This window comes from Mustela nivalis, assembly GCF_964662115.1.
Source record: "Mustela nivalis genome assembly, chromosome: 7".
NCBI classification, from domain to species: Eukaryota; Metazoa; Chordata; class Mammalia; order Carnivora; family Mustelidae; genus Mustela; species Mustela nivalis.
In genome coordinates, this window is record NC_139026.1 from 9,322,413 (window position 1) to 9,336,672 (window position 14,260).

General features: G+C 52.9%; 1 protein-coding gene across 2 annotated transcripts in view; it reads left to right on the forward strand.

Annotated features, from left to right (window-relative positions):
• Window positions 1-6,348: 6,348 nt before the first annotated feature.
• Window positions 6,349-14,260, forward strand: part of TMEM184B (transmembrane protein 184B) — a 42,401-nt gene continuing 34,489 nt past the window's right edge. The window contains exon 1 of one of the 2 annotated variants that reach the window (XM_082742743.1): window positions 6,349-6,523. The gene's annotated coding sequence lies outside the window, so the exon portion shown is untranslated. The remainder of the gene's footprint in view (window positions 6,524-14,260) is intronic. The other variant, XM_082742742.1, reaches the window with a different exon arrangement.

The window sequence follows — 14,260 nt, forward strand, 5'->3', positions numbered from 1 at the left end:
TGCCTGTGCCCTACACCACCACCCTGTGCGATGGACCTCCCTTTCCCCACAGCAGCACTCCGGGTTAGCTGGCTGCAACCTGGGATTTTGTAGGGAATCTGAAACACGTTCCTAGAACTCCAAGGAAACTGGCAGTAAAGCCTTCGCTTTGGCCTGTTTTCACTTGCTTGTTTGTTCGTTTGGGCTAGATAAATTAGAACTGGGACTTGGCCTCCCCTACATTAGAGGGACAGGTGTATGTGTGTGCGTATGTGCGCGTGACTGAGAGACAGAAAAAGAAGCTTCTCTCCTGAGACTCCAACTCAGGCTTTTTTCAAAGAAACCTGGAAATCATCCCCAGCCACATCCCCAGTTCATACACATACCTCCCAGGTGGCATCTCCAAAAAAATGGCCTTGTTCTGCTGATGGCCATAGATGCCGCACCGCCCGCCCCCCCCTTCCAACCAAGGTCACCATTACAAGCGAGGCTCTGTGAAGTCAGAAGTATTTTCTTTTGCTGCCTGATTTTCCTAGTCCCTGTGGGTGCTGGTATGGGTCCTGGGTTCCCGTCACAGACATCTCATCTGCCAAATGACAGTCACCGCTGGTTGCTGAGATAATAAAGAGCTTAGTACTTTGTCTGCACGAAGTAAATGCTCAGTAAACAGTAGTTGTGCTCCAGGTGATTACGAGCGAGGACACAGTGCCAGCCCCTGTGTGTTGGTTTCTGGGAATGCAAAGATTATTAAGACCTAGTCCTTTTTTGTCCTCCATTTATGGAAGCAGTATTCTGACTTCCAGAAATTTTCTATGCATTTTAAATGATACACATTCATGCATGCATAACTCGCCCCCCAGGGAAATACACAGACACATATATATTTGCATAAACGAGACATCCAGTACTTAGATATTCACCCCCACCCCCACCCCTCTTAATGACAGGTCCACGGGAACTGATGTTTTATCAGGGACCCGAAAGGAGGGGCGGAATGGAAACGGGGTGGGGGTGGAGTGACGATCATGCTCCCCGCGATGTGAATGGTGTCACCAACGCCCTGACGCCGGTCGAAAGGTGGCTGGCTGCTGGAAATGGAACCGCTGACGGTGTTTGAAACAGGTTTGCTTAATCAAAATCCAACCATTTGAGCCCACTTATGTTTTCAGCTCCAAACAAGAATCTCACAAAGGGCCTTCTTATGGTTGTGTTTGAAAATAACCCACACCGAGGGCTCTCAACGTGCCTGGCCCTGTGCTAACAGCCTTCCATGTGTTAAGCTCATTTCATCCTCACATCAGCCCCGAAAGGACGGTACCATTATTACTCCCATTTTACAGATGAAGAAGCCGAAGCTCGAAGAAACTAAGTGATTTTCCCAAAGCCTCACAGCCTGTCCGTGGTGGAGTGAGAAATTTGAACCTAGTGCTTTGGCCACGGCCCCGGCTAAAGGTCTCAGAAGAGCCACCGGCTCCTGATGGTTCTGCCCTAGTTCCCTTCCTGTCTGCTGTTGAAGTCACACTTCAGCCCCTGTCCTTCCTGGGTGGCCTTGGAACAGCCACTTCCACGTTCTGAGCTGCTGAACTTCTGAGGGTTCTTCCTTCCTTCCTGGCACTCTCTCCTGGTTCTTCTGGACATTGCATTTTCCTTAAAAGGCTCACCCCACTTTCCTGTCCATATTTTTGGTTCTGAAGGGGCTGACTCCACCCCCTGGCTCCAGCGGAGGGCCCTGATCTAGGCCTGGCCAATTGGAGCACTGCATTTCCTGGCCACAATGATTGGCTCAGAGATGGGAACGTGACCCAGATGGGCCAATCAGAGGCAGTCCAGAAACAAAACTTTGAGAATTCTTGAGAAAGAGGTACTCTGCCATTGTCGCTAGGAGGAAAGACCACCTGAGAATGAGGTCAAGCACAGGCGCGCGTGCGCGGACACACACACATACACACACACGCACACACACGCACACACACGCACACCCGCACGCCAAAGATCCAGTGTCCCAATGACCGTGTGGGAGGCCTCAAATCCAGCTCTGCTGTTCACTATTACTTGAGCCCGTAAATTCATGTTCTTTGTTTAGCTTGAATTGGGCTTCAATCTGTTTACAACCAAAAGGGTCTCATTCAGGTAAAAAGTTAGCTGGGTCTTCAGCGGTCATGTTCCATAGACCGGAGCGCAGTCATCAGCCCTGTGCACTGTACTATGCTGACATTTTCGTGTATATTTCTCAGGCCTGTCCTGCGGGTGTGTTGTTCTTAATTTTCCACCTACTTACTGAGACAAAGACGCATGCCTAAGGTACAGTGCTAGGAAGTAATGGAGCTGGGTCTGTGCTCTGCCTGCCCCACCATGCTGTCTCTCCAGGGTTCCAAGCCAGGTCTCCCATGACATCCTTGGGGACAAGTAGGAGACACGGAGGCTGCAGGTAAATGGATCCGGAGTGCTCTAGGCTCTGGGCCACTCAACAGCTTGCACTGCTGAGGTCTTGGCTATTCCCTTCGCTCTCCCCTACCAAGTGCTAGGAGTGGATTTTGGATGCAGGAATAACCCAACCTAGTGTCTACCTTTAAGAGGTTCTCAGTCTGATGGGGGAGACAGATGCATTCAAATGAATTTATGATGCAGTGAGAAGAAGATAAAAGGGAACAATAAATAATTTCTTTAACCTTTTTTCTTCTTCTGAAAATATGACGTGCTTTTTGCTGACAAATTTGGGAAATACAGAGAAGCAAGGTGGTGGGGAAGGGGGAAGGTAACGAAACCAAGATGCATAATCCTGCTACTTAGAAGTGTTGTTGACACTGTTGACATTTTGTCATACTTCCTTCCAATCTTTCTTCTAACTTTTTTTTTTTTTTTAACAGAGCTCAGACCAGGTTGTCATGCAAATTTATTACTTCCTTTTTACTCAGTATTGTTCCTGCTCATTTCCCCATTTGTTATCAGAAATGTATAAAGAGGCTATTTTAATAGCTATACAAGAGACTATTGTAGGGGCGCCTGGGTGGCTCAGTGGGTTAAGCCTCTGCCTTCAGCTCAGGTGATGATTTTTGGGGTCCTGGGATGGGGCCCCCGTTGGGCTCCCAGCTCAGCAGGAACCTGCTTCCCTCCACCCCCTGCCTCTGCCTCCCTACTTGTGACTTCTCTCTGTCAAATAAATAAATAAAATCTTTTTTTAAAAAAATAGGCTATTGTATGGGCTATACCAGAGTTTACTTAACTCTTCTCCAGTGACTTTCAGATTATTTCCAACTTTTTGTTGAGGAGAAACTAATTCAAACATCATGGGGGAAATGGGAGAGGTGGGGATCAAGAAGATGGTGGCCTCTGATTTGGTCTTTGAGGAAAGAGTAGCTATTTGCTGGAGGTGAAGAAAGGCATTTCGCCTTCTGGAGCCACTGGTGGGCTGGGGAACAGTTATAATTATCCAGAGGTAAGGGGACCTGAATAGGGCAGTGGACCCAAGTGGGGACGGATTGATATGAGCAGCATCTTTGAGCCTTGATGGGTGGGGAATGGCATGCAGCAGAGAGAGGACAAAGAGGATCCACATTGATCGGCATTTTGGAAAGCCTGGGGGAGAGGGTGAGGAAAGGCAGGGAGCAAACAACCAAGTCTCCTAGTGCCCCCTGCTGACCTGCCTTGTCACTCAGGCCAGGTGACTTTCTGTCTTGAAGCCCCTTTTGGCAATCCAAGCCTAAAAATACCCACCGCTGTCTCTGCCCCTGCCAGCCTAGGGCCTCTGTAAGTTGAGATCTAAGAGTTAGTACCCTTGATGAGCAGGGGCTGAAAACGCGAACTTGGGTGTGGTTTGGCCTGAACACTCAGTAGATGTTGGATTGTGTCTATTTTGTAAACTTTCCATGCTAGGCATAAAAAATAGTGAAGCTGGGACAAGGACTTTGCCCAGAGAGCTGGAAAGTTGTAAACAGATGATCCTAATGCAATTGGCAGACTTGTTCTGTGTGTTGGGACTGCCCTGAGGATTTCTTGTCTGAGGCTGGGAAAGAAGTTTTCCACAGGACTCTTTCTAGAAGATATTCATAATGTGACAAATACTCCAAGCGTGTTCTCTGTGCCAGCCCCCGTATTAAGTACTGGACGTACGTCAGGAAACAGAATAAACATCTTCGTCCTCATAGGTCTTGTGTTCTACTGATGGAAGACAGAAAAACAGGCAAACTATGTATTATAGTAGAGATTAAGTGATTCAGGGGAAAAATAGAGCATGGGAAGAGGGGACTCGGGAGTGCATGTGAGGGGCTTGGCAATTTTACTAAGGGTGGCCAGGGAAGGCCTCACTGAGTGAGAATATTTGAACAAATCCTTGAAGAACATGAGGGAGGGACCATTGAGGTATCCAAGGGAACAATGATCCTAGCAAATGGGACAGCCAGTGCAAAGGATTTGAGGCAGAGGGTGCTTGGCTTGTTCTAGGAACAGCAAGAGGTCAGGGTAGAGGGAAAGGAGAGATGGGGATGAGGTCAGACATCCTGGGTGTGTAGAATGCCAAATCAAGCAAGACTTGGGTTTTTGTTTTTGTTGTTTTTTATTTTATTTTATTTTAAAAAAGATTTTATTTATTTATTTGACAGAGAGAGATCACAAGTAGGTAGAGAGGCAGGCAGAGAGAGGAGGAAGCAGGCTCCCTGCTGAGCAGAGAGCCCAATGCGGGACTCAGTTCCAGGACCCTGAGATCATGACCTGAGCAGTAGGCAGAGCCTTAACCCACTGAGCCACCCAGGCACCCTAAAGATTTTATTTATTTTTATTTATTTTTCAGAGAGAGAGAGAACGCATGCACACAAAAGCTGGAGGAGGGGTAGGCAGAGGGAGAAGCAGACTCCCAGCTGAGCGAGGAGCCCAGTGTGTGACTCCATCCTAGAACCCTGGGATCACGATCTGAGCCGAAGGCAGATGCTTAACCCACTGAGCCACCTAGGTGCCCCAATAAATAAATTGTTTTCTTTAAAAAATTTTAAAATAAAATAAAAGACTTTCTGTGGCTCCAATCCTGACATAGCCCAGGGCAAGTTTGGAAAAAGGAAATGGGTTAGGCCAACAGTTGTGATACTTTTGGTCAGTTTGGCATGCTATAACAGATTATCATAGACCGGGTGGTTTATCAACAACAGAAATTTATTTCTCACAATTCTGGAGGTTGTAAGTCTGAGATCAGGTTGCCTGACAGCATGATTGGGATCTACAAGAAGCCTCTCCTGAGTTACAGATTGCCAACCACTTCTATTCTCACGTGGCAGAAAGGCTAGGCAGCTTTCTGGGATCCTTTTTATGAGAGAGCTAATCACATTCATGAGGGCTGCACCCTCATGACTGGATGACATCCCAAAGTCCCCACCTCCAATACCATCACATTGGGCTAGGATTTCAACAAATGCATTTGGGGAGGACGCATTCAGTGTACAACAAGAATACTGCAGTGATCCTTGGCAGAAGCTGGATGAGGGTGTTAGCAGTGGAGATGGGGTGGAAAAGATTAGAGTCTAGGTACATTTTGCAGGTAGAGCCAGGGATTTTCTGCTTCCGTGGGTAAGGAGGTGGCGGGATGAGGGATTCGGGGATGTCTCCAGGAGTTCTGACCTGGGCACTGGAAAGACCAGAGTTGCCAACCGCTGTTGGGGGAGGCTGTGAAGGTGTAGTTTTGTGTGTGTTTGGATGGCACATTGACTTTGGATGCCTACTGGACCTCAAGTATTTGGTGACAATTCAGGGGAGGAGTCTGGGCAGGAGATATAAATAAATTTGGGGATCTGGAACACACCAATGCCGGAACTTGATCGGATTCTTTTAACCTGGGTAAGGTGTGGACCTGGCAAACAGCAGTGGAGTAGGCAGCTGGAATGACATCCGAACTTTTTGCTCATTAGGCTGCCTAGAGACAGGCGGGGCAAGAATGAAGCGCCCCTAAGTGGAATGGGAAGGAAGTCTCCTCTGCCCTGCAATTTTACCTCGCGTGATTGCATACAGCACTTCGGTACACATTAATTTCCCAACTCCACATGCATCCTTCACTCGATAAGTAGCCATGATGTATTGTTCCATCTTCAAAACAGGCCCAAATGGAGGAAATTAGGATTAAGAAAAGTGAAGTGCCAGAGATCTAGCGAGTGTCGGGGACAGACGTTGGAGCCCAGGACTCGATCCGTGCATCCCCAGAAGCTCCGTGGTGGGTAGGGTTGGGGAGTCGAATTGAGGCGAGAGCGACAACGACTCCCGGCGGGTTTGATAGCGAGCGCGGGAGAACCGAGGTGGCTCCCATCACCTCGCGGCGGGCTGCGGGTTTCGGGTGCGGCCCCTTTAAGGCCAGGCGGGTGATCTCAGCCGCGCGCTCGCCGTCCCGCCCTCCCCGGAGGCGTGCTCAGTGCGCAGGCGCGCCGCGGCGGCACTCCGCTGGGCCCGGGACCCGCCGGCGGCGGCGAAACACCCGGGCTGCGGCGCCGCCTGCCCGCCCCGCCCGCAGAGTCCGGCCGCCGCGCGCTGTCCGCACACGCCACCGCCGCCGCCGCTATGGGCTCTTGAGGTACCCGGCCCGACCGGCCTCGCGCCGGAGGCCCTGAGGGGGGCAGCTGCGGGTTTCCGGGGGCGGGGGGCTGCTCCGTTTTGGGGAGGCCCGCGCGGGGGTGGGGGTGCCCCACGGGTCGCGTTGGCCGCAGGTCCCCGGGCGGGGAAGGCACGAAGGTGGCGGGCCTGGTGGAGGAGGGAGGGGGCGTCCGCCTCCCAGCCGGTCCCGCCCTGTGCCCCTTCTTTGCCCTGCGGGGTCGCGGGGCCGCCCGTGGGTGTGCCTTGGCCCCCTCCTGGCCAACGTGGCAGGCCTTCGCTTAGAGTGTAATTGGACCTGCCTGTGGGGGTGGCCGGGGGAGAGGGAAGGCGGGTGGACAGGCCCTTTGCAAGGGGGGTTGTGTGAGCCCGGTGGGTGTGCTGGCGCCTGGCACCACCGAGTGGGGGAGGCCTCCGTGCCCTGTGCCGGTGGCTGGGATCTGGGAGGATGGTTGGCCTGGCCAGGCCTTTGGGGATGCAAGCGTGCAGAGTGCACACGCCTTGCATACAAGTCAGCTGCTTGGAGGGGCACGGAGACTAAGGTGGGGCTCCAAAGGACATTTGTTTGGAAAGGGACCACAGAGGATGGTTTAGGATTTGTGTATCCATCCTGGGAGTTGTACATTTTCTCTCTGGGCACATTGCTTGGTTCTGGTGCTAGCTGACTCCCCGCCATGGCAAGGCAGGCTTGGGGAGTGGGCCGGGGTGTCTGTTCCCAAATCATAGCCTCTCTGGGTTACCCAAGGCCAGGTATCATATACACATACGCTTGGGTGTGCCCGCACTCCCAGGGCACCATGGTGCAAAGCAAGTGTTTGCACGCCTGCTACCTGTGTTTGAGGTGAAGGCCATGTATTATTTATCTGGCTGCTGGGTGCTTTATGTAAGGAAAGCCTCAGCAATCTGTGCCCTGGAGGCCTGTGTGCTGCAGCAGTCAGCCCAGCAAACAAGCTCTCGGAGCTCACCTGCGCCTGCAGAGGAGCCCCGGGTCTCAGAGGCGTGACTTCCTTCCCAGGTTGTGTCTGCAGCATCCCTGTTCCTCCTTTTCAGCAAGCTTGGGCCGCCTCGGCTCCGCACTTTGGGACATTCCATCAGAGGGTGCTGTGTGTATCCGTGCTGGGACCATGGGGTGGGAGGGCCCCAGCAGCCCGACCTGTGTGCCTGTTTTGTCACTTGGACACAAACTCACAGGGCCCCTGGCTTCCGGATATTCTCAGGTCTGGGGTGGTGGGGGGATCACACGCAGAAACTAGTAATCACAACGATGTGAAAAATATAAAGCAGTAGAGGGAGCGCAGTGTGGGTTCACTGCTGGGAGAGGGGGGGGAACACAGCCAGCAGCGGAGACTCTGACACGTGGGGACAGCTGAGCTGAAGCTTGAAGGATGACGAGCATTTGTTTTTGGTGCTTACCACACGTGTTTTCGCAGTTAATTTTCTCAGTGGCTGTGTGAGTACAGAGCTGTTGTCATCCCTGTGTGCAGTTGAGGAAACTGAGACCAGAGGGAGTACATGACTCACTTGTCTGTGGCACATGGCGGGCCGGGATAGAGTCTTCCCCGAGCCAGGACCTCTCTTGCTGCCAGATCTTGCTGCCTTGTAACTGAACAATCCACATGCCAGGTGCCATGCTAGGGGCACAGGTGTCTGAAGATGAATGGGAACTGGTGCCTGGTCTAGGGCCTCCCAGTCTGCGGGGGAGAAGGGTATGGATGGCTGTGGACAGTGACCAGGACAGGAGGGCCCAATAGCCGGTGTGGTTAGAGAAGGCACTGTGAATTCCCACCTTTCCAACCCTTTGCCATATTCCCCTCCCCACCACCACCACCGTAGGCAACCTGGGCTGCCTTTCTGTAGCCCTTGGAATTCAGGATGTGTTCTCAGTTGATCCTCCATGGTGGTGGGGTAAGGAGCCCCTTCAGAGCTCTCCAGATGGGCGGGAAGGAGACGTGCAAGGCAGGATGGGTGCGAGTGGTCTTACCTCACTCCTGTTGGCCCAGTTCTGTGGAGCTTGGGCTTCCGTGGGGAGGCTGTTTGCTCCCCCTCTGCTTTTGAGGTTTCGCTCCTGGTTTCTGGTGAGCCAGCCCAGCGCTCTCCCCGAGAGGGGCTGAGCGCTATTTCCAGTCCCTGCTGTGCTCATTTCGCCCCATAGATTCCCCAGAGTGGAAACAGCCTCAGTAGGGCAGAGAGCGCAGCCCTTCATTGTTTTGAAACCCAGTAACAGCCAATGCCCTTCTCACTCTGCAGGGCCTTTAGCCTGGGGAATTGGTGTGCAAGTTGTGGAAGGCCAGCAGCTGGGCCCTGGGAGAGCTCTGTGTGACTTGCTGAAGTCCTACTGTGTGCCAGGCTCCATGCTAGGCCTCGGGACCGGGTCCTGAGCGGTGGGTGGTGCTGTCTTCTAAAAGGCCGTGGTTGGCTGGGGGAGTCCAGTATGTACCGACTATGGGCAAGACAGTGCTCTACTTGTGGTTGGAACAGAGGCCCTACAGGGGTGCAGAGGACAATAGGAACAACAGCTTGTTTATTAAGCACTTACTGTGTGCCAGGCACAGCTCACAGTGCTCTGATGAATGACTGTGTTTCATCCCCCACCACCTGGTGAGGTGGGAATCCTTACCTTCCTGCTTTGCAGTCAGCCTAGCAGGTTCAAGTGGAGGCAGTTGGTGGAGTTGAGCTCTGAATCAGAGGTTCTGACCCCAGAGCCCGTGACCCCCCCTCCCCATTCATCCCAGGTGGGCTGGAAGTCTTCCTAGGAGCGAGTGCCCTATGCTGGGAAGGATGAGAAACCCTGGGCAGGGCTGGGGAGGCCTGGGATACCTCTCCTTCCAGACCTGGCTGCAGTGGGCCCCAGGCGTGAAGATCTTTGAAGGCCTTGCTAAGGACTTTGAACTTGACCCCAGCGTGGTCAACAGGGAGCCCCTGAAGGTTTCAAAATGGAATTGAGGTCGTCAGCCGTGTCACAGGCATATGGGACAGCATTACCATCTCCTCTCCTTTGCATATTTGTGCAGAGGCCTCTCTCCTCCCTCTCCTTTTTGCTCTCCCTCAAGACGCTTTTCCCACAGCCATATTTTTTAGGCCCTGTTGCCTTTCCCTTTTCTTCTTCCAGCAGCTTCTGGTTTTGACCACCCCGTGTGACCCAGGACCCGCCTCTGGAGCCCACCGTGGTTGTCATGGGTTCTGCCCTTGAACTGGCTTCCAGGTCTGGCTGTGAAGTTGGCTCCACTGAATGGGACCCCCCTTTTCCTGGCCCTCCTGGGTCCTGTGGGACCTCACCGACTTCCAGTGGATCGTAGCACTACGATCACTACGTAGCACTATGGCACTACGATCCAGTGCCGTGGCTCGTAGATTGGGCATGAGCGTGGGCTGCCTTTCCCTGTTGAGAGCTGTGGTGGCTCTGCGTCCCCCACAGGCCCCCACACTCAGCAGCGCTGTAAATACAAGCAGAGGGGAGTAGGGACAGAGCGGGAGCTGGAGCCTGGGAATCGGGTTTAACCACAGATCCCACATGTGAGTTCCCTGGGGAGCTGCCTGCTCCGGCCGCTTTGCCGGTGTCCGCTGGTGTCCTTTGCGCAGCTGCTCCAGGGGCTGGGCCCCAGGGCGGAAAGACGAGGGGTCCTTGCTTGTGACATCCAGATCAGGTGTGGGAGCTCTGGGTGCAGGACAGGAGGGGAGGAGTCGGAAGATTGCTGAATCGGGAGAGGAAATGAGAATTCAGGAAGGGGACAAAGGGTCACTGGCAGCGCGAGAAAGAAACGCGCCTTCGGGCCCTGGGGAGAGCGGAAGATAAGGGGTCAGTCAACCCAGGATAAGGGGTCCACCCGTCCTGGTGGCCTGGAGAGAGAGAGAATCGGGAAATGTTTAAATCCTCACTCTCTTTTTAGCCCTGTGACCTTGGGCAAGTTGCTTGCTGGGTTCTAGTTTCCATTCTTTAAAAAGGGGGGAAATGATGCAATTTCCTACATCTGTAAAATGGGAATAATAATAGTGTGGCCATCACTCAGCCGTCCTGACCTCACATCCTTGTGGAGCTCAGCACAGCAGTCGGCCACGCTCGGAGAACGCTGCCTTTTACTGGTCTACTGCAGGCCTTTCAGTTTATTTAAGACAGAAGTGTGCCTGCGGTGCCCGGCTGGCTCAGTTGGTAGAGCATATATATGCTTCTTGATCTTGGGGTCCTGAGTTCAAACCCTGCATTTGGTGTGGAGTCTACTTAAGAAAAAAACCTATCTGAAAAAAAAAAAGAAGAGATGTCAGCCTTGTCTGTATGTTGGACAGTGCGGGGAGCAGCCCTTGCAGAGCTGAGTCCTGCTGGGGAGAGAGACCACAGACGCAGGAGCAATGACACTTGTCGTGGGCCCCCTGAGGGAATATCAGGACATTCCTGCCCAGGTAGGCAGTTTTCTGAGGAGACAACATTGAAGCTGTTACTATGTAGAAGGAGAGGAAGCAGGTTCCAGGCAGAGGGAACAGCATGTGCAAAGCCAATGTCCTGGTTCTTGTCTATAAAATTATGTGGCATCTAGTCTTCACCCTGTGGACTCTCGGTGAATGTTAATAGAATATGATCTTCTCAGCCTCAAAGAGGACACCAGGAAGGGGAAGAAGTAAAGTGGGAGGGAGCTGTTGAGAGAACTGGACGGTCTCATACTTTGGGGTTCCTGCCCCTTCTTCTCTAAGCTCTTTCCCAGTGGGATCCAGCGCAGGGCCCTGAGGGCATTGCGGCTTAGACACCAGCGTTCTCTGCAGGAACTCATTCCTGGATCCCGCTTTGCCTCGGACCCTGTGGGGAGGGGCGGGGGAGCACCAGAGCAGTGGGGGCCGGAGGTGGGGTGCGGGAATTAGGCTGTACACCCAGGCAGCCTTTGTTCACATTTCTGCTGCTGCCCTTGGAGCAGAAATGCTGTGCTAGGACAGAACTTGGAAGGATGACATGTGGCCTCTGGTTGGTGGTTTCCAGTCTTGGGTTACCGGTGGCTCCCTGTCTGGCACGACACCTTGCGCAGTGTAGGTGCTGAAATAGTTTTTGATGACACAAATGAACGGCTAGGTGAATGTCATTGCCACTCGGGATAAAGCTGGAGTTATTCTTGAGAAGTGACGGATAGTACGGACAGGATTAATCAGAACAGGACGGTGGAGGAGAGCTGAGCTTCCACCAGGAGGCCATGGGGCATCTAGGACAGCCTGGGGTCTGGGAGGTCTTAGGCCTGTTCTGAGAGGCAGGAAGCCCTACAGTCACTCCTTTTCCTTCCCTGCTGGGACGGAAGCCAGAGGGGGAAGATCCCACCCAGAAAACCTTTGTGCCTGACCCACGTCACTTCCAACTCTGCTGTGTTTTAGAAAGTCACATACGTGTAATTGAGTGTTTAATGGAAAGTTTGCAGGGTTGATGGGTCTTTGAAAAACAATAGGCTTTTCTACTTTGGAAAATAGGACACGTTGATCGTAGTGAACTTGGAACATAGAAGGTTGGTGGGTAAGACTAAAAATCACCCCCAATTTCATAACCAAGAAATAACGTGGTTGACGTGGGCGTATTTTCTTTCTAGGTACGATCCTGCAGTATCTCATTGTTCACGTAACACCAGGTCATAAGCATTTCCCGTGACATTATTAAGTTAGCCACGGAAGAGTCACACAAGTTAAAAACCAGGACCCCTGGTGTCGTATTTCCGCTCTCTGTGGGAAAGATGACGTCCCCAACCATTTTGCTAGATGGCATCATGGCCTTGAGCAGCCGCAGAGAACTGTGTGCAAGTCGAAGAACCAGGGTGATAACCTTGGGCAAGGGGTTTGCCACTGCTGGGGCTACCTGTAGCACCTCTGCTCACCCCCCTGGGTGCTGCAAGGCTCAAGTGAGGCCCCTGGTTCTAGAGCCTTGAGCTCCCCAAGTCGGGGGGCCTAGTGTAGAGTCAGGGCAGGTCACGTAAAGATGGATGAAGGGGTATGTATGTGTGTGTGTATGTGGGTGTGTGTGTCTTTTCTTTTCCAACCTGAAGTTTGTTTGGTGATCCTCCTGAAGACCCAGGTCTCCTGGCCGGGGACCCGTGATCTGTGGACTCTTGTGCCTGCGACGATGGGTGGTCCCAGGATAGCTGTCCCTGCCACCCCCACTTCAACAGAGCGCTGGGGTGAGACCCCCAGAAGGTGCTGCATCTGTCACGCTGCAGGATTTTCACAGCAGACAGCGGACCCACTCTGGAGGACGTCGTGGGGTTGCCTACCTTTATTTTTCTCCTGCGCAACTGTGGATAGCCTGTCCCCAGGGGGGCCCGGTCCTGCTGGCAGGTGGCCGAGAACCTCCGCTCTGCTGGGCGGTGCTGTGCCCCAAAGCCTTCTGGGTCACCATTCACAGGAAGGCTCTGAGGTAGAAGGAGCTCACCCCATGGCTGCTGCTGTGGTGGCCGCTGCAGAGCCTCCTTGCCTTTGCCTGTGGTGCCTCTATTTTCTCATTCCATCTAGAACACGCAGAATCTGGGATTCCGTTGATGATCATTTTGAGTGCCTGCAAGGCACAACCGATGAGTGCTGGTGAAGGGATATGTGGGATATGTGTGAGGATATTAGCGTCAGCTGAGATTAATATATTAATTAATACCAGTATTACTGATTCTCACCAGAATTTGTGTAGGGCTTTACAGTTTGCAAATTACATTTCACTTAAACTGCTTCATTTAATCCTCCCAGTAGCCCTGGAACCTTGGGATTATCTTGCCTGTTCTGTCGCTGGATAGACTGAGGCTCAGAATGGTGAACTGGCCCGAGAGCCTATGGAAGGAAGCTCGCGGGTTTTTTATTTTGAATCCTGCACCTTTGCTGCTCTGAACGGCACCCCCACCCTCGCAGCCTGCAGTCCCACCTCCCCGCACCCAGCAGGTGGAATTGCTGCCGGACTTGGACGGCCGTGCTTGTAGAGGGTCAGGTGGAAGCTGCCGGGGTGGGGTGGGGGGCTCCCTGAGGGAGGCGCGGGCTGAGCCGGGGGCTCTGATGGTCAGTGGAGGTTGGCAAGTAGAGCGGTAAGGAGAATGCTTCCCAAGCAGCGGGCCTGCCTTGAGCGCACACACAGGTCGGTGCTTCAAGGCAGGGAGGCATTTGTGGATGTTCAACAAATAATACACGTGAGAATTTAGTCTCACCAAAACAAAGAAAAGTTTTTTTTTTAAGATTTTATTTATTTATTTTTTAGAGAGAGAGCAAGCAAGCAGAGGGAGGGACAGAGGCAGAGGGAGAAGCACACTCCCGCTGAGCAGGGAGCCCAACTTGGGGCTCGATCCCAAGACCCTGGTATTGTGACCTGAGCCAAAAGCAGGCACTGAACCGACTGAGCCACCGAGGCGGCCGGCCCTGTGCTTTTGTTAGAAAAATTTGAATATCGATAACCTTAATGCATTCAAGTGTGATTTGGTTGGTAGGAGTTCCTAGCCCTCCAGTCCACTGGCGCAAAACCTGGGCTGGCAATAGGAAGGTTGGTGAAGGTTCTTCCTCTCAAAAGCTGTCTTTGGTTGGCCGACAGGCATGTCCTCTGTTGGGGGCCGAAGACCATTGCATTCCCAGTTCTCTGTTGTTGAGCTGGGTCTGTGGAGGTGGGAGGAAGCCCTGCCCTGCCCGCTGTGAGGACACCTCCTGTCCTTGCAGAGAGGACACTAGGCATCCAGAGGCCTGGCTCCATCCTCCGCCGGCTGCCCACTTGAAGAGCGAGATGTGGGTGGCCACC